At 40.6% G+C, this 278-nt stretch overlaps 1 protein-coding gene across 1 annotated transcript in view; it reads left to right on the top strand.

The window, feature by feature from the left end:
* The window catches only part of TBC1D22A (TBC1 domain family member 22A), a 559,372-nt gene that overhangs the window by 236,062 nt on the left and 323,032 nt on the right, over positions 1–278 (top strand). The window lies entirely within an intron of this gene.

The following is a 278-nucleotide window of genomic DNA, read 5'->3' as shown; positions in this document are numbered from 1 at the left end:
CACACACACACACACACACACACACACACACACACACTTTCAGTATTGCCAGCTTTCAAGATTTCTGGCATTGTTCTTAAAGCCTACGCTTCAGGAATGACACACTTAGCTTTTTCTTTTATATATATATAAAAAAAATTAAGAATATATAGATATACAGATAGATAGATATAAAAGAAAGGGCTAAGTGTGTCACATTTCCAAAGCGTAGACTTTAAGAACAATTCACGACAGCTGGCAACACAAGCCGCGGAAGTCCCCAGGAGCCCCCCGGGCGC

Source organism: Gavialis gangeticus, unplaced genomic scaffold, assembly GCF_001723915.1.
Source record: "Gavialis gangeticus isolate Ggan-Ray unplaced genomic scaffold, GavGan_comp1, whole genome shotgun sequence".
Lineage (NCBI taxonomy): Eukaryota > Metazoa > Chordata > Crocodylia > Gavialidae > Gavialis > Gavialis gangeticus.
The sequence above is the reverse complement of the archived record's forward strand: the minus strand, read 5'-3'. Positions and strand labels throughout refer to the sequence as shown.